Source organism: Acomys minous (genome assembly GCF_964271855.1).
Source record: "Acomys minous genome assembly, chromosome: 9".
In the NCBI taxonomy this organism is placed as follows: Eukaryota; Metazoa; Chordata; class Mammalia; order Rodentia; family Muridae; genus Acomys; species Acomys minous.
Window position 1 is genome coordinate 33,311,246 of NC_140490.1, and position 19,559 is coordinate 33,330,804.

Sequence of the window (19,559 nt, forward strand, 5' to 3'; positions counted from 1 at the left end):
ACTTTTGGCTCATTTGCACATCCCAAGAGTAGTAATGGAAATTATAGTGAGAGTCCATCTGCAAAAGGCACCACTGTGACAAAGTGCTGTGTATGTGCATGTCTGTGCATGCATGCATGTGTGCATGTGTGTGTGTGCGTGTGTGTGTGTGTGTGTGTGTGTGTGCATGTGTGTGCATGCACACGCACATGCATGGTAGCAAGACTAGCAGTAGGAAAGCAGCATTGTGTCTGGGCAGGTTCTCTTTTACATGATGTCTTCAATTACTTACTAAATGGAAGCCAGATGCTTATACTTAACATTTTTAATGTTTTTACATTCCCAGGTATCTCATAAAATGCCACTACTAAATCAAAGGACCCTTCATAGACTTTAAAAGGATGTATGATGCTGCAGAGATATTAATGAATTAGAGGTCCTAAAAGCCACATTCATAATTTTCCTCAAGACCTACACTCCCTCCCCTCCGTGCCCATGCACACTCCCTGCCCCCCCCCAAATAAAACAGATGGGAAAAGGAAGTCACAGACAAATGTCTCTGTGTCACAGGCTGGCAATGCATCTTCCACAAGACAAAATGAGTTACTAGGAGAAAATTCTCTCTGTGATTTAGAAGATACCGTTTAAATTCTATTAGAATTTCTTGAGCTAAAAGGCAGTGAGTTTAAGTGAGAAGATGTAAACCTTCCTGTGATATTTGATTGCTAATGAACAGAAAGTATTAATCTTAGCAACCAAGAAGAGAAAAATGCCTAGTGTTTTTCATTAAATCAACTAAATGATTAAATGAGTTAGTCAGTGGAAACCATTTTAATTTTCTGAATGCGAAATGTGCAGCGTACAGTGAATAAATTCAAAGCACCTTTCTAAGCAAGTTTTGACCATAAAAATGTGGGTTATAAAGATGTTTGGTATTTTCTTCTTTATAGATAGTATTTTAAATGCAGTGACATTGATTGTGTAGAAGGCAATGCCCCTACTCTCTGGGCTTAACGGTGTTGGCATCCAGAGCACCGTCCCTAATGGATCTTCAACACTATTACAAAATGATTGATTATTGTTGCAGTCATTTTAGCAGCTTTCAGAGCTGTTATATTTTTAATTAAATTGGCTGTGAATTTTGTAAGTGGCAAAGGTTGATAAACTAGCGCTTGGTGCTGTATTACCACTCTTCTTTGCGTGGCTGTCATGGTTGGTACATTTATGTGCATAATCTTCTTAACATTCATAAGTCTCTGTGGTCTCGGGCATTGATCTGCGAGATTTCTTGCTATTTGGAAATGGAGAAAACACAAAATTGCACTTGGGAAAGCACAGTCCTCTGAGACGCATTGCTTAGTGGGCTGAGAGGAGCTTTCCCATGACGCTCCCTAGAGATTGGCCCCCGATCATCCTCCTTACACCTCAGGAAGGAAAAGTAGACATGGGTAGCAGGTCATGGGTAGCAGGTCATGGGTAGCAGCAGGTCATGGGTAGCAGCAGGTCATGGGTAGCAGCAGGTCATGGGTAGCAGGTCATGGGTAGCAGGTCATGGGTAGCAGGTCATGGGTAGCAGGTCATGGGTAGCAGCAGGTCATGAGTAGCAGATCATGGATAGCAGCAGGTCATGGATAGCAGCAGGTCATGGGTAGCAGGTCATGGGTAGCAGGTCATGGGTAGCAGGTCATGGGTAGCAGCAGGTCATGGATAGCAGCAGGTCATGGGTAGCAGCAGGTCATGGGTAGCAGGTCATGGGTAGCAGCAGGTCATGGGTAGCAGGTCAGGTCTCCTAATAGGCTTGAGAGATCATGCTGACACAGGCCATGAGCTGGATGTGCCTTATAGAGGAATGAATATATTGAGGGAGACAGACACTATATCAACCAAATAAGCAAAGGATCATTTGTAGTGCTCTGTGAGAAAGAACACTCTAAAATGTAAGAGACTCTGAAATCCAGGGATTGGGCAAATCTTCCCAAGCAAATGGCACTGGAGCTGGATATGAAGTTGGAAAAACATGTGCCAGGCAGGGGCAGGTTGCGTGAGCAGCCTCTCACCAGGGAGCCAGTTTGAAGACAGAAGGGAAAGCATGTTGGAATTGGGTCTACCTAGGCAGGATGCTGGTGATCATAGCACCCTCGGGGAGGGCACCCCCTCCTCCCACAACTTGCCACAACCCAAGAGAAATGGTAGGAAAGGAGAAAGTGTCTTCAATAACTTACAGCACATTTGGCTATTATGTTTTATAATTAGCAGGAGGGCTGACAAACCGTGCCTCTTGTTACTAACAATTTGCAGAAGAGGGAGATAAGTTCTAGAAGGGCAATGACACAGGTTGGACATCAGCAAATGTCTAAACAACCTTGTCCTGAAACCAGTGCTCTTGCTGTAACACTGTGTTACTGCTGAAGAACTTCTCACTTCTGTTCTAGGGGGCAGAGGAGGCAGCTGATTTCTCTCTTTATTACCCAGTCACTAACAAACAGACAGTGACTAGGAAGGGAATGTAGCAGCCATGGTGAGCCACCAGGCAATAACATGGCTCAAGAGCCAGAGAGGCTGAGAGCGGAATCCCAACCTGAGATTGAGCTGACTGCTCTTGGGAAGACAAACGCTCTCTCCTTCATTGTCCACGCTTGTCCAGTGGAGTAGTGGGAGAGCCTGCATCTCTGGGCTGGAAGGATTGCATCATCCTTCAAACAAAGAGCTTCCTTAGTCGCTGGGGCATGGAACAAGAAGCTAATCTATGGTAACTGGTATTATCACCTTAGAGTAACCAAATTCGTCAATATATTAGTAAAGTAAGTATCTTATTCCCTTTGCAGAGAAAAAAAGTAAAAGTGTCATTTTCATTGAAGACAATGATGCTATTGAAATATGCTCCCCATCCCAAGTGGAGTTTTGATGTATAAGAAAAATTTCACACTTAGGTAAGCAGCTTGACTCTTTCTTACTAAGAGCTTCTTATTGGCTCATGAATCCTATTACTTATAGGTATAGGAAAAGCCCCTCCCATTGCCACCATGAGCACCAACACACACACACACACACACACACACACACACACACACACACACACACACACACACCTCTCACTAAAAGAGAGAAGAGTACAGATTTACATCTGATTTTCCATTGTCATGAAAAGAATTCCAGCCATAGGTGCTGGGAGAGAAGGGCAGTCTGTGAAGGCTGATGTATGCCTTTAATCCCCAAGCTAGAGAGGCAGAAACAGGCAGAGCCCTGAGTTCAAGGCCAGCCTGGTGCATATATTAAGGCAAGTTCTAGGCTACATATTGATATTTTATCTAAGAAATAATCCAGCAAACAACAACCACCACATATCCATACATAAGAGGTTCTAGAGAGTTGGGTCAGTGGGTAAGAGCTCATGGTGTTCTTGCAAAGCACCAGACTTTGGTTCCCAGAACCCATGTTGAACAGCTCAAAACTGCCTACAACTACAGCCCCAATGGATCTGCAACTTCTTTTGGCTTCCACAGGCAAGCCACCCAGATGGCATTCACTCATACAGACACATGCAAATAAAGCTAATAAAAATAATCATTAAAGAAAGGATGAGATTGGCCTGAAGGAAGGTATAATGTCTGACCCAAAGTAATCGCCTACCAGTTTTGACTCTTTGTTTGTATTGTTTTTGTTTTTTTGAGACAGAGTTTCTCTGTGTAATAGCCCTAGCTGTCCTTGAACTCCTTTTGTAAACCAGGCTGGCCTCAAACACACAGCAGTCCGCCTGAGTGCTGGGATTAAAGGTATGTGTCACCATGCCCAGCCAACTAGTTCTACTTGGTTTTGAACCCCAGACCTCCAGACTTAAAGTCTGATGCTTTACCAACTGAGCCACCTGAGGCTTCCTCCAGTTTTGACTCCCATAGTTATTTGGACTATATCACTGAGAAGGCATTGGGATGCACTGAAGTCCATTTGGGTGTGTATCCTATTATTTCTAAGGTAGATAAAATGATGGTCATTTTCAGCAGTGCAAATATGACTCCCTCACCCCCAGGCCAATCAGGAAATGTTTGGATTTGGCACCAGGGTTTCCTCAAATATGCATTTACAGTAGCATTCACAGCGACAGCTTTGGATGTCAGGGGGCGCCTCCAAGACAGATGTGTACACAGGGGCTAGGGGTGGGGGACTGTGTATAGAGTAAACACAGCAGTTACTTTTAGTGGAATAATTTCCATAGTTTCCAACCAGAGGCTACATGGATTGCAACGGAGGGAAAAGACTATGCCAGTTTTCATGAGTTGCAGTTGCAGATGAGTCACAGAGCTACCATTTGTATTTGCAGGCTATCTCAATCATTCTGCATGTGTGCCTACCCTGGCACCATTTCAAAGCAGTATTTCACATCACCCAAGTATTTTATCACACACCGCATGCCTGACACAGTTCTCTCTGGCACGAGAGTGCTTCAGGCTAACTTTCAGATTTTGTCAGTAAGAACAAAGGAAGTTGCTGCCACCCAGAAGTGGCTGGGGAAACATTCCTCCAAGTGCTACCGATTTGTCAAGGTAAAGCGCCAGGTGGGGAGAAAGGAGGGGCCAGCGAGCGCACATCTTGCCAGTGTCTGTGCATTCTTTGCAGTGTTCTGTGGCTGGGCTCGGGGCCAAGATGAGCCAAGTCACAAAGCTTCCGTGAGCCCATTGCAGCCAAGAGAGGAAAAGGGAAGCTACCTTGCAAGCAGTTCTTATGCCCAACTTCTGTCTCTGTCACCCAGGGAGACAATGTAGGGATATCATTCTGTCTTTAGCTTTTGCTGTAGCCCAGCCTCAGCTGTAAGGAGAATAGTCTCCTCTTTTTTATCCATGCAACCAACCTGCTGCCTTGTTTCTGCCACACTATGGAACAGAGCCTGGCAATGACACCATAGACATGACTGCAGAGCTTAGGTGCCATGGCTGAAACTGTCAGGGATGTTTTCGGGGTGAGCGGGCACTGACCGGTTTTAGTAGGGTGTCATCTTTATCAAACTCCAACAGTACTCTGTGAGACTACAAGGAGCAATTGCATGTCTATGACTTCGGCTGGCTCCACTTCCTTAGCCTGTCTAAGTGATGACGAATCCTGGGACACGGTACAAATACAACTACTCGCTTCTCAGATATCTATCACTGGTCATGTCTCTCAGCTTGCCATGTGCGGGAAGCACTTTTATTACTATTTGTGTCTTGTCAAATCAACTTGCAGACCAGTGAGGAGCTTGGCCTATAGCTAGGTTGGGAGAATGCTTCCCTAGCATGTGGGAGGCCCTTGGTTCAATTCCCAACACCACATCAAACTGCTCAGGAAGGTACATACCTAGAATTCAAGCCCTTGGGAGGTGGAAGCAGGAGGAGCAGGCATTCAAAAACCAGACCTCCTACATAGATTGTGACTAGCCAGGGTCAGACAGATGAACAGACAGACAGACAGACAGACAGACAGACAGACAGACAGACAGACAGACAGACAAAAGACCTGAAACACACCAAAGCAAACCAAAGCTACCAAGTGACAGGTGTCACACACAAAAAAAAGTGCCACCAACTTTCAGCTGAGCTTTTGCACTCTATTATTGGGGCCTGAGGGTTGGCTAGTGTTTTCTGGCCACGTTAGGAGGGAAAGAAGAACTGGAGAAATCACTCAATGGCAGAGTTGCTTCCCATGCCCATGGTGACCTCAAATTCAGTCCCCAGGGCTGAGAAGAGAAGAAAAATGGAAGTGGGGACCACAAGCCTCAGAGTGGGATGAAGAAGACAAAGGAGAAATGGAAGCAACCCCCATCCTGAGACCACATGACTGTATACTATATAAACGCACCTTCCATGGGACAGGCATATGTGTCCACCACACAGGAGGGACCCTATGCACTGATGGGGGCTGCAGCATGAAGATTTGAAGAAGGCTCTAATAAAGGCAGTGAGTGGCTCCATGGGCCCATTGAGGGATTTTGTCCTAGAAGAACGAATGAGCAGGGAAGTGAAGCCCAGGCTGGTACAGGCTGCTCTGTGTTTCAGCAGGAGGACTCACCTGCAGAGGAAGGAATAAAGAGCACAAAGCAGAGGAGGGAGGAGGAGGGAGCTGCAGCCAGGCTCCTGAGCATCCAGAGAGGAGATGACAGTGGTGGCCTAGCTGGACAGCAGCAGCTGTGAGGAAGGAAGGGCCCAGTAGATGTGTTGCCTAGGTGAGGAATAAGTAGCTACAGCCGGGATGCAGTCCTGTCCCCTGAATGCTGTGGCTCTTAGCCCGGTTCCCTAACAGCAGCCAGGTCACTCTGCTCACTCTTCTATGCTCCTTTAGCCAAGAATTCCAACGCTTTGCATCTGCCTTAGCTAAAAAAACCCAAGAGTTTGCCCAGTGTCTGTCTACCCATTCACTGGTCACTATCCCCATGTCCCATGTTGAGGCCCCTCGTTCATTCAGATTACTTCGAAAGCTAGATCTGCAGATAAGACCTGAGACCCGAGACCAGCGTGGTCTGTGTGCACTGTTTGCAAGGCCGGGACAGGCTCTTCTACTCCCACCACTTTCTGCTTGCCTTTAGGGCGCTATTTCCAACTCAGGAAATTTTCATCTCTCAGCAAACATTCTTCAGTATCTGCTATTGCTTGGAGATACCATGATGGAAGGAGGAAGTGTGTGCTAGTCACATCAAGTGAGTAGAGACCAGAAATGCTACAAAGCGTTATACAGTGTTCAAAATAACCTCTTACAATGAAGAAAGATCTGACCCCCAAAACAGTGGAGCCTAAAGCTGAGACCTCTGTCAGGTGAGGGGGGGTCAGTGAAGGGTCGCTTGCTTCTATCACGGACCACTGTTTGCTGATCAGGGTAAACTTCATGTCTTCACATGCGTGTGGGTGAGGGAAGCGATGGCAAGAGAGACTGAAAGGAAGAAGTCCAGGCTTCTCTGGGTATTCTGAGATCTGTGGGTCAGAGGTCGTATATGGTGACACATACCTTTTACTGTGGCACTTCAGAAGCTGAGGCAGGGGGATCAACAGCATGAGGTCATCTTGGGCTGCATAGTAAGATCTTGTCTTAGAACCCAAACCAAATAAACCAAACAAGCAATAACAACAACAACAAAAACAAACAAGTCAGCTAATCAGAAGAGACAGCTGGAGTCTGGCCCCTGACCTCAGACACCTAGGACTGGATTTGAGATGTCCCTTTATAGGCAGATCTACCTTTAGGGAAAGGTCACTTAATCCATTGTATCCTAGCAGGTGTATAAGGAGATAAAATAATCTTCGTATTTTCTTAGCTGGCTTCTGGGCCTGCCTGGAACACAAGCGTCTCTGGTTTTAAAAAATGGTAACAATTACTACTTTTTCCTAGGTGGGGAGGTGCCACAAAGATAAACATGTTTTAAATTGCTGCATGCCTCCTGCAAGCTTGGAGTCTATTTGTGAGACATTTATCTCCTTATGTAGTCACCCCCCAATTATTACTTAATTAATAAACCTAATAGCATGAGGTATGCTGATCAATAGAAAGAGAATGGACGATGCAGAGACTGAGGTATTGTGCTATTGACCTATCTGTAGAAAGCTGAAAGCCATTCTCCAAAATGAGCTTGCTTCCAGTCCACTGGGATTCTGAGAGAGGGACCAGATATCCTGCAGCATTTACACAACTAGAGTGAGGGTTTCAGCGGGCACTCTCCTGAGTCAAAAGGGAAGGGACCCTGTGTCTCTTCTTAATGGACATAGCTTTTTGTGGACAGAAATAAATTGACTTTACAAACTGGGACCTCTGTGTTCACGTCTGTGGACATGGGCAACGATCTTGGTGATATGAACACCAGCCAGCAGCTAACAGTGTAGTCAGAATCTGGGGAGATCAACGTGCCTGATTAAATACCTATTGAAACATTTCCCCCCCATATACTACTTTAAGACCCAGGCATATCTAGGAGACAAGCTGGGTGATAAAAGTAGGTGCCTTCAGGGGCCTGGACTTCCCTTCCCATTGCTCCCCCACCTTGCTTCTTTGAACGTCAAGAAGGTTCTGGAAATCTAAACGTCAGACAGGTGCACATCCAGAGCAGAAGTGCTGACAGCACAGAGCTGTGCCGAGGTCATAGTGACAAGATTAACACTGCTACCAAAATGTTGGAGGGAAACTCCAGCTTATGCCAGTGCACAATCTGTGGGCTGGATCTTTGATCTGGGACTGAGGGGATATAAGGGAGCATGGAGAAGATCCTCGTTTGGGTTCAGTAGCCAGCAAATACACCCAGGCTGACTTTAGTGATCAATGTTGCCCAATGAAAATACCACTAAAATTCATTAGCAGGCTAAGATCTGTAACTTCTTTCCATCTCCTCATGAGACCGCTGGGAACCCTTCCCAGTGAACGTGTGGGCTGGGGATCAGCCTTCCCCTGAATTCTAGTGAAGTCTGTCTTAAGTGATCACCTAGGGACCAACCAAAATCCCTAACTTGGTACAAGTTGAACTTTAGCTAAAGGTCAGACAAAATTCTTCTAGAAACCTTAGGGGTTGCTTAAAGGTGAACTAAAAAAGCTTAGAAGAAAGTTGACTTAATCCCTGGTTTATGAAGCAAGTAGCACTGCAAAGCAGGCTGAGGAATGCAGTCGGCTCTGAAAAACTCCTTGACTCATCCATTCCATCCGAAAGGCCTCATCCCTTCCGTCAGGTGCACAGGCTTTTCTGGCTTAGGAGACACATGCCTAGTGATGCCTTATGTGCTAAGGATACCAGTCCCATTGCCCATATGCTCAGGACTGTTGGCGGGGGAGGAGTCACAGTGGCATCCAGGTCAGACCTTGCTCATGGTTCTCCAGTGTCCTCAAGAGCCTACCTTCAGTACTAGCATCTGCTCACTACAGAAGGGCTTTCTCTGAGGGAGGAACTTGGGAGCTGAAGAGATAACTCCGCAATTATGAGCACGTTCTGCTCTTCCAGGGGACTCAGGTAAGTTCCTAGCACCCGTGTTTGGTGGACCACTATAACTCCAGTTTTAGGGAAATCTAATGTCCTCTTCTGGCCTTCACAGTCACCTGCATGCATGTGTCATGCACTCATACAGATGCACACATACACATAAATAAAAATAATACACCTTTTAAGGGAGATTCATTTATTTCAGTCCATAATTCAGATTTACTTTTATATTACATGTCATAAGGGTTAAATGGAGTAAATCAGGGGTATTCTGTCTTCTAATCCTCCCTAGAACACACAGAGGAGGCTTTTAGCCATCTTGAGCTAACCCTCTCTCTGTGTCTCACACTGGAATACTATGACAGAACACCATAGACTAGCTGCTTTCTCGTAGTTCTGGAAGCTACAAGTCCACAAATAGGGCGCCAGGTGACTGGGGCCTTGGTGAGGGCCTTCCATCTTCCTCCTCTACTGACACCGTCTACCACTGCATCTGCATATGCTAGAGAGGAGAAGCTCAGTGTCTTCAATGCCTTGGAAGAGGACTATTGCTGTCACCAGGCTTCTGAGCTAAGCTAAGCTCCCAAAGACCCTACCAGCAAATCCTCTACTAGGGTCAGGGTTTTATCACATGGGCTTTGGAGAACACATAGACTGTAGCACTCTGGAATTCCTGGGGCCACACTAAGAAGATATTATAGACCAAGATGGCAGTTGTGTTCTTGCTATCTTCCTGTATGCAGAGAAAGATCCAGGGCATTATCAGACGCACGTCTCAACTGTGACAAAGTTTCTCCTTAGAATGTACACAGTAACCTACTTGGATATTCTTTCTTCACCTCTCATAAAAACCGAAGCAATATCAATGCCAGTCACACTGTTTACCGGACCCTGTGTCTGTCATCATGCTGAACAAGCCGGCTACCTACAGTGTGTCCTAGTGAATGTTCACAATAGCATTTCAGTCACGGCACTGTTCCCCTCTTGGGAAGATACGTGTCCATGGAACATGGGTTTAAAATGGTGATTCTCTTTTCAGGGAGTGTGGAAAGATCTAATGACACAGCAAGTGACAGCTTTGAGGACAAGGGCATGGCCTCCTTCATAGAAAGAGTAAACTGGCTGTAGTGGCACTGTTGCCAAGCTGGCAGTAGGCCGGCGATGCTAGTGGCTTTTGCTTGTCCAGCATAGGTTCCCAAAGATGTCTTCCGCACTATTTATATGATGCCCCTCTAGGCGCACACTTCAGAGTCCTTCTTTTCATGTAGGCTGGGCGTTCCCTTACCACCAGGGCACCACATGTTTACTGAACATGGCTGAGTTCTGGGAGTATGGTGCTATTCAGCTTTCTGTTTGCTGAGTGTGCAGTCGCAAAACCTGTTGTCCACTGAGGGTCGAGCTGAAATGACGGAGGCAGAGGGACCCCTGAGAAACGCTGACATAAAGACTTCTTAATATGGAAACATGGTTAATCCAGTACATTTTGGATCTGTGTGTTTTAGCCCTTTTGTTGCTCTGTACCAATGCGTACCACCTATTGGGGTCGGCTAGCTTAGTTTGTATTCAGAAGAAATTGGTGTTTTGAATGGATGGTGTATTCATGACGGGAAACCGTGCACACCCTCGATGCCTGCTTCACATAACTAAAGACTTATTTATGTTCATGTCATGGAGCTGACTTAGCTCACAGGATAAGCCTTCTCAGCACAATCATCTGGTCGAAGGTACCTTGGAAAGCAGGCAAGCAGCACAATGGCAGCTCACAGAGAAAGCCCTGGAAACACTCCTGAGTTTGAAGGTTTGGGTCTGGTGGCTCCAGCTTCCTAGAACCTCGTTGTTGGCAGCTGTCCAGAGAAATCATCAGTGTCCCTCGAAGCATTTGCTTTTCCGATTACAGTGACTGTTTCCAAAGGCCAGAGCAGGACCAACACATGGCAATGCCCTGTTCTGTTCTGCACATCTCTATGTGCAGGCTATGGAAAAGTTTCTCTGGGTGTGGCTGCAGTCACGATGGCAGCAAGCTAGTCACTTGAGTTTCAGTCACTCCCATGGGTCAGTAGCGCTCTTTTCAATAGTGTTGTGCTAGAGTTGCTCAGAAGAGCTGTGATCTAGTATGAACATTCAACATTTTGAATTATTTTTGTCTGGTTTAGTATATTCAGCTCCAAGTTACCATGAGTTCTCTTACAAAAGCTAGTTGATCAGTAGTAAAGATGAAAAGAAAGGACCAATAGGAAGTAGGGACCTGCTGCTCCAGGTGTAAGACTTCTAGAGAAAGTTTAAGATACATAATAAAACTACCCTTTTTTTTTAGTGATTCACATAAAAGCCTACACCTTCATGTAGTAAGCCTAATGACTGTCTATACAAGAAGACCCTAACAGGGTCATCCACTAACAGCCTAGATGTAGAAATAAGTTTTATTGACATATCGCTAGGCTTACAAGCCATTTTCTTAATACAATGGCAAAATATTTGTTCCACAGACCAATGGGCTACAGGGCATAAAATAATACCTATCTAACCTTTTATAGGAGAAAAGCAATGTTTGTCGCCATCCTTTACTACAGTAGGAAGAAAGGCTTAAGTAACATGCCACACATGCTTATGGAGAAGGCTGAAGTAGGACAGGCTGGAGTCAAGTGTTCCCTGTGGGCCACCGTAAATGAGTTGTCTACTACACATGGAGGAGGCATGATGCAATGAGCCACTGAATAAGCAAGACAGGACCTCGCTAGGCAAGACAAGACTACAAACATAAATTTGAGGTTTGTAGAAACAGCATTTAAAACTATGGCCTTGAAAAGCTTCTTCTAGGTGGTGAGAGGAGTGAAGGGAAAGTAAGAGAGATGAGACTCAAGCATGGGCTGCCCTGATATTTCCTGCTCAGGTGGAGAAGGAGGAGAAAGCATCCTGCAAGGCTGCTACAAACAGCCTTGCAAAGGGACCGAGCATCAAGGAGCTGGAGCATGTGGTTAGACCACAGTGAGTTAGGAAGGTCACAGAGGAGTTTCAGTTTCATTCCCTGTGGACAGAAAGGCATGGGATGAGCCCAGTAGAGGAACTGCACAGTTATATGAGAAACTGCATCCCGAAGTTGGATGCCCGAGTTCATCTAAAAACTCTGATGATTGCTGAGGTCAGGTAGCTATTGCAGGTTAAAAGGAGGATTAAAGGAAATAATGGTTTGAGCTTGCTTAGATCACTGCTCAGCACACAAGCACACAGTATGTGCTCAATAAGTGTTGGCTTTGATTGTTCCTATTGGAGAGAAAAGTCACATGAACTGACTTAGACCTCTCTCTGTCTCTGTCTCTCTCTGTTTCTCTCCTTCCCTCCCTTCTTCCCTCCCTCCCTCCATCTCTCTCTCTCTCTCTCTCTCTCTCTCTCTCTCTCTCTCTCTCTCTCTCTCTCTGTGTGTGTGTGTGTGTATGTGTGTGCATGTGTGTACAAGTGTCACAGTGTGTTTGAATGTCAGGAAAACCTCTGTTCTTGGGCCTCACTCATCACCTTGTTTAAGACAGAGTCTTGTTTTACCCTGCATATGCCAGGCCAGCTGGTCCATAGACATCTAGCTTATCAGTGTCCATCTCTCATTTTATGGTAGGATCCTTGGGCCTCCGGATGTCTGGATGCACTACTGCCCTTAGGTTTCTGGGGATCTCAATGTAAGTCGTTATGCTTGCATGGTGGGTGCTTTACCCTTGGAGCTACCTCCTTTGTCCTGATTGAGATGATTATAGCCTATAAGCTCTTAAGAACAGAATGAAGGAAAACCATTTAGAAGATAGTTCAGATCATCCAGGGGAGAGGGACCTCTCTTCAACTCTCATGGCACCCACCACCTTCCTTGATTTTTCCTTGGTGCACATCATCCTTTCATTATGTTCTCTGGGCCAGCAGATCTCATCAGCTCTAGAGAAGTGAGCTGCCTACTTGCCTGCTTCTTTCACTGCTTTTTCTCCTTAGACCATACCCATAGGCCCCTAAGCAGCTACTGACTACCAGTAGCCCTAACCCAGCAGGAAAAGAAACAGTAGGGGGTTAATCTCAGCATGTGGCAGGGAGGGGCATGTGCAAAGCCCAGCATTTTCCATAGGAGATTCATATTGTCATACAGGGTAACAGAAAAGCTGTGGGACTTTGCTTCAAGTACCTTCCCCAAGAGAGAATGCCAGCCTCCCCTTCAGGGTGGCTGCTCAGCAGACATGCAACATTTCCATGCTCACTTAAGTCCGGAGGACCTGTACAAAAAGCTGGGCAGGCAATTCAAATTCATGTTTGAGGTCACAGCGTCCAACTTGGCCTGTGTTAGCTTACAGGAACATTAATGGGATAATGCAGTACATCATGGAGAAAGAGAATCAGAAAGACTGTAATGGGGCTTCATTATATCCATCTGTCCATCCATCACTTCTTCCCCACTGCTCACCACTTGACTTGAAAAATGAGACGCCCCCAACTAATTAGATTTACCCTAATCTCCTTTATGGACCATCAATCCTCTTCTGAGGCCATCTGTGAGTTTAGAGTTCAGACCTTTAAGAATTATGCTAATCAGTCTTTCTCTAATTTAAAGTGTTCATCTGATGACCACAATTTGAAGCCTCTGGCTGTGACAAATGGGAAACCATTGTGAGATTTTGTTCTAATTTTAAACACCCTCCCTCATCCTCCTGAAGTGCCACATAAAGGATAATTTCTAAGAAAGAAGTCAAAAAGTAAAGGACCTTTGGGCCAGGTTAAAAAAAAAAAAAAAGAAAGAAAGAAAAAGAATGAGAGAAAATAGGAAGGGAATCAGTGTGCATGTGGGGAGAATTTTAATTCCTTTGCACTATTAGGACATGGTTTGCTTTCATTTGTATGATCAAGTTAGAAGTTGCCAGAGCTATTTAATTATGTTATGACATGGCACTGTAGATTCCACTGGTGTATAAGATACAGTCAAACCAGCTCATGGAGGGAGGTGCCAAGAGGGACGTTTTTGATGAGCAGATATCCCGACTCCCTGCATTGGCTGGAGCCTGTGGCCTGTGAAACGTGAAGCTGATTTCTGTGCAGGGAGGCGAGAACTCAGCACATGCTGTTTTCTGTAGACCCTTCGCCTAATGGAGAGAGATAACTGGCTATGGAAGCAGACACAAGGCACACAGGATGTTCAGTGGAAGGCCTGGTGCTCTGTTGCTTACATGGCGAATGAATAAGCAGGTTGGTGTTGGAGGGTTAGACTAGATTGGCATTGATTAATCTTAAAGGAGCTTGGGAACTTCTTGGAGATGCTGTTAGGTAGAGGTTTCATGTCAGTAGATCTGGCGTAGGGCCTGAGTCAGCATTGCTAAGGAGCTCCTGGGTGAGATTGATGCTGTGGGTCTGTAGACAGGAAAGGTCATGAACTTGGGGACCAGACTAAACTAGAGACCTCTCTCTAGCCTTGTAGCCTCTGGAAAATGACTTCATCTTCCTTGAATCATTTAACAGGTATTTCCTGAATCTCAACCCTGGGCCAGACACTATGCTCTGTGTTAACCCTGGAGCAGGGAGAGGTGTCACTGTTCTCTTGTGGCTTCTGGGTCTGGTGCAGTCAGATAGGAAGTAAGAAAGCAAAGCAAAGTGTATAGGTCCGCCTTGTAACTCCATGATAGCCATGAAAGTACAGGTAGCCAATGAGTGCAGAGAAGCTCCCATGAGGCAGTACATAAAGAATTTCACATGTACTGCAGTTCGCATAACCTTTAGCATATTCTGCACGACAGATAGGTCCTCTTATCCCATTTTTAGATAGAGGTGCTAAGACATAGACAGGTGAGTTACTTTGCTAGCCTTCAACACCGGTAACCACAAAATCCCATCCAGAACCAATGCTCTTGATTGCAGGAGGCAAAGTGGTAACTACCTGTAGATCTGTAAGGCGTTCAGTTTCTGTTGCATCCACCCTGCTGCTGCAGTTATCACAGACACTGTGGAAATGAGTGGTACCCAGTTCAAGTGCAGACAGGAGGCTATATCTGACCCATTGCCTGTACTTGGCCAGTGCACATTCTTAATCATTATCCTAGACCAGTGCTTGCTTTGAAGCAGCCTTGCCCAGTAGAATGCAAGCCACACACATGTTTTTAGATTTTTTTTTTATAGTGGATATATTTAAAGCACAGGAATATAGCACTAATTTTAATAATATATTTTGCTTAATTCATAATATCACAAATATTTTCATAGGTAAGCAGCATAATTATGAGTGAGCTATTTTACATTCTTCTCTGTGTCATCTTCTAATTATGGTGAGTGCTTTATACTCAACTACCTTGCAGTTCATATAGGATGTGTTCTAAGTGCCCAGTGACCATGTGGGGCCATTGGCGAATAGACTGGGGCAGGAAACTTTAAAGTGTTTAGGAGTCGCCTGGGATGAGGTTAAGGTTCTACTGGTATGTACTATGACTTTGAATAACAGGAACACAGCTTGTTTCAAGGGAGGAAGACCTTACATGGAGCCAGTGTGGTCTCTTGTGAAAAAAGAGATGCACACAGCATCTCTGTGCTACCTGACACACTGCCCCTAATCCTGCTGGGTTAGGCTACCCTGGGTGACACCCACAGACATCCGTATTTCCCTCCTCATAGCACTTACCACCTCCTCTCTAGGTGACTGTGCTTTCTGAGTCATCCCACAGGAAATTTTGGACCTCAACTCTAGCATTTATAGTGACGCTGCAGGGACGGACAGACAAAGCCAGTGTAGGTGAGAGAGCAAAGTAGAGTGTCCCAACAGCACTGGGGGAAAACGAGCCACACCCTTAGTGTTGCTGTGTTTGTTAGTAAGGCCTGCTAGAGAGGATCATCTGGGTAACTTGTAAAACTTGCCAACAACAAGAAACCCATGTTTTATGTATGAATGTGCACTGGTACACAAGACATACAGACACTGCTGATCTGAAGAAAGAAAGCAATTCCTAAGACTCTTGTCATTGTCCTCAGGCCAGCTGTCAGTGTTCTCCTTCAGGACAGGCGCGACCAGCAACGGGCTGGCAGTGTTCCCCTTTAGTCCTTTGCGCCTGAAGATTTTTGTTTATTTGTGGGGAAAGAGCCGAGTTGCAGAGCGCTGAAGACGAAGAGTGGCTTGACACCTACAGGTGGTCACTGTGCAAGCATGAGGACTGGGCTTTGGGTGCCAGCACCCCGGTCACAGGCCAGGTACATTGCCCAAGATGGGCTTGTAACACTAGCACCAAGGAGAATAGAGACAGGGGGATGCCTGAGACCTGCTGGCTGAGGACTGGGGTTTGGATGCCAGCACCCAGGTAACAAGCCAGGCACATTCCCCAAGATAGGCTTGTAACACTAGCACTGAGGAGGATGGAGACAGGGGGATGTCTGAGACCTGCTGGCTGCCGCCCTTGCTGAAAACAAAAACAAAAACGTGAGCTCAGGTTCTGCAAGGGATCTTGACTCAAATAGGTAAGATGGAGACTGATGGAGAAATACACCCTCCACCCTCCTCTGGCCTCCACACACACATATACATAGGTACACAGTCACATACAAACATAAACACACAAACATACACAGAGGTACATAGTCACACATGAGCATAAACACACAAACACATGTACACATATACATAGCTACACACTTGCACATGTGCCTAAGCACACAAACACACACACATATATGTAAGTACATAGTCGCTCTTGAGCATGAACACACACACATATATGCAGAGGTATGCAGTCACATGAGAGCATAAACACAAACACATAGATATACATAGGTACACAGTTGCATGCACAGGTACACAGCCACACACAACCATAAACACACACACACACACACACACACACACACACACACACACACAATGAGGCCAGGCAATATTCTACTCCACTGGACTTCTGCCAGAATGATCTTTTTCCTTAGTAAGCTGCCTCTTTTGGTGGGTCATGTTTTCTTATTAGATTCTCTCGAGTACCATGTTCTTATATAATTGTCTTTATGTATTTATTTTTGTTCTGTGGCTTTTTTCCTTCTGGACCAGGGATTCATCTCTTCTTCACTAGTTACTTTCCTCCAGCATCTATGGCCTTTGTAGAGCAGATCTGTTGGTTGTCTTTCTTCGCTGTCTACCATGACATCCCTCTTATGCCCACCTGTTCACTCTTCTGTGACTTTGTTCACTGAGTTATGCTGTTGTCATCTTCCCTGATGGATTTAATAATTGGCAGGTGATATTTGGCCTTTTATTCTGTTTTTAGAGATGGGATGAAAACAAAATAACACTGCTACCCTCACCCTGAGAAAAGGTAAATTCCCTTAAGACTTAGGAAACAGGTGTTTCCTGCAGTCACTCTTGTTTGAAATCAGTGGCTCTGGGTGCACACATAAACAGAAGAACTACAGACATTTTATTTTAATTGTAAAACATTAGAAGGAGCACAGTATTTCAGCCATTTCTGGCATGGGAGATAGGATTTTCATAGGCTCCTGGGTCAAGAAAAACTGTGGCAGTGATCCTGGCCATGAACTCTACAGTCGGGCCTAACTGTGGACTCTAGTCCTGCCACATGGCAGCCCTGTGACCCTGGACACATCCTGTGGCTTTGCTGTGCCTCGTTACTTGTGGGATGGGGAGAAGAGAAAGATACGGTTGCTATGACTAAACACACACTGATAGTGGCTAAAACATAAAATAACTTATTGCCTCCTAGCTCTGGAAGCTGGAAGTCTGAGGTCAAGATGTCATCAATGTCAGCTCCGCCTGTGTTGGGAGGGAGCAATATAATCTTTGTCTCTCATCTGCCACATGTTCTGTTGGCAACTTTGTCAGTCCTCCAGGTAGATTCACTGCCCTCATCCCTGGCTTTCCTTCATGCAGTATTCTCTGGAATGCATGGCTGCCTCTGTCCAAAGTCTTTCTTTGTACAAGGGCACCAATCACACTGAATTAAGGCCATTCTGATGCTCCGGCTGTAATTTGGTTTCCTTGCGAAGTCTCTATTGTCCAAAGAAGTTATAATCTGGGGTACTGGAAGATAGGCATTCGGCGTGCCTTGGGCAGACACAGTGGAACCCAATACTCGTAGGTACCACCAAGGACTTTTAGGACCATTAGATACTAGCATCCAAGCCTTGCACAAGTGTAAGAATGTATCATCCATACCCCACCCCCTCACCCCCCACCATGCTGAGCCAGGGAACTGACCTTTCTCACAAGTCCTAGATTTTCCAGGTGTTTCTTTTGTTTTTCTCTTTGTCTCATTTTTCATGAAACAAAGGGGAATGGAAAAGGCAGAGAAAAGACCATATTGCACTATAGAAAGCCCAGTGTTCGACTGCAAGAGTGCACAAAAGCCTATCTTAGTCCAGTGTACTGGGGAAGCTATTTTAACTAGCCAGATGATTTTACTTGAACAATTTTAAAACCAAAATATTTGTGTGATGGATGGGTTTTTCTCTCTAACTTTCTAACCTACTCTTTGAGAAGCCACGTTATTGGAATCAGATAAGCTGGCTAAAAAAATCTCTATGTTCTATGTGCACTGCTATGGATCTGAAACATAATTATCAGGCTTAAGTTAATTAGACTAATGCTCAGAAAATCTGGCCTGGCAGTTTGCACTAAGTAATTATATATAGTGATTAAAAATGGGCCTGAGGAGATGGCTCAGTAAGTAAAGTATTTGTCATTCCAACAAAAGCACCCGAGTTCAGATCTCTAAAACCTATGAAAAGATTAGGTACAGCCACAAGTGGCTACAACCCCAGGACAGAGAAGGGTACGAAAACAAGTGGAGGTGACTAGTCATCTAGTATAGCCTAAAGATTAGAATAAAATTCAAAAACAGATGAGGTGACAGTGATTAAGGAAGACATCCTGACACCAACCTTTGGCTCCTATTAACACATACATGAGTGTGTGTTCCTGAGTATCTGGTTATGTATGCATGGATACATGATCCACCACATGTACACACACACACACACACACACACACACACACACACACACACACACACACCTTTAAAAAGTGTCATTCAGCCAGGCATGGTGGCGCATGCCCAGAGGGTTTTTTTTGTTGTTGTTTTTTTGTTTTTTTGTTTTGTTTTTTTTATCCCAAGTGATTCGAGAATCTGCCAAGCTGATCATCAAGGTTAAACATAACAAATGGGTCCTAACCGCCCCACCCCACTCAGTGGACGGTGTGCAGCTGTCACTGTAGGGCCATCTCAAGATGGTGACTAGCATGGCTTCCTACTGGCTAGTAGGCCATCCGAAGCGTCGCACAATCCTGGAGTGCCAGCTCCCTGTCCTTTCTCAAGCCTCTCCTTCAAACAACGGTTCCTATGGGACAGACAGAGGTTAGATTCCTTGTGACTTTCGAGGCTCTTTTGAGTGCATCTGTCACTAACAAGATGGATTGCCAGCCCACAAACAGGCATAGGCAGATCTTTTATTAGTCTTTCTGTTTTCTATGGTGTTTTTTTTTTCTCCATCCTTAAAAGGGAGAAAGATGTAGCTACTAGGGTCCTGTGGACAGCGATGGGTTAAGAGGGGACACTTAAGAGCTGTCTCTCTAGCCACACCCCTTCATAACTGCATTGTGCCATCAAGGTTTGATGAATAACTGGAGAGAATAACTGGCTCAGAGGTTAAGAGCACTGCTTGC

The 19,559-nt window shown here is 45.3% G+C and overlaps 1 protein-coding gene across 1 annotated transcript in view; it reads left to right on the plus strand.

Annotated features, from left to right (window-relative positions):
• The window catches only part of LOC311605059 (bis(5'-adenosyl)-triphosphatase-like), a gene marked incomplete at its 5' end in the record, with an annotated part of 294,631 nt that overhangs the window by 233,791 nt on the left and 41,281 nt on the right, over positions 1-19,559 (plus strand). The window lies entirely within an intron of this gene.